Source organism: Pichia membranifaciens, assembly GCF_001661235.1.
Source record: "Pichia membranifaciens NRRL Y-2026 unplaced genomic scaffold PICMEscaffold_1, whole genome shotgun sequence".
NCBI classification, from domain to species: domain Eukaryota; kingdom Fungi; phylum Ascomycota; class Pichiomycetes; order Pichiales; family Pichiaceae; genus Pichia; species Pichia membranifaciens.
The window spans coordinates 2,367,164-2,367,738 of NW_017566982.1; the positions used below are offsets into that span (position 1 = coordinate 2,367,164).

At 50.4% G+C, this 575-nt stretch overlaps 1 protein-coding gene across 1 annotated transcript in view; it reads left to right on the forward strand.

Moving 5' to 3' along the window:
• The window catches only part of PICMEDRAFT_101487 (hypothetical protein), a 4,085-nt gene that overhangs the window by 2,206 nt on the left and 1,304 nt on the right, over window positions 1-575 (forward strand). The gene's annotated exons all lie outside the window — the stretch shown is intronic.

The following is a 575-nucleotide window of genomic DNA, read 5'->3' on the forward strand; positions in this document are numbered from 1 at the left end:
AGGGAACAACATCACCTACGACCACCTCTTCATCGAGTACATCAACGACCCCAACCACGAAAACTACTACGTCAAAGACGAGCTCATCAACGACTAGCTCATCAACGACGACACCAACGACGACAGCCAGCTCTTGTGTTCCACAATATGGTAACTGTGTGAGCGGAGTCTGTTGTGAGGGTTACTCATGCAGTTCTGCCAACCCATACTACTCTCAATGTGTGCAGGGAACAACATCACCTACGACCACCTCTTCATCGAGTACATCAACGACCCCAACCACGAAAACTACTACGTCAAAGACGAGCTCATCAACGACTAGCTCATCAACGACGACACCAACGACGACAGCCAGCTCTTGTGTTCCACAATATGGTAACTGTGTGAGCGGAGTCTGTTGTGAGGGTTACTCATGCAGTTCTGCCAACCCATACTACTCTCAATGTGTGCAGGGAACATCATCACCGACGACGACCCCATCTGGCTCATCTTCGACCACTCCATCCACCACTCCATCTGGATCATCATCCACCACTAAGCCATCGACTGCTCCATCTGGCTCATCATCGACGACT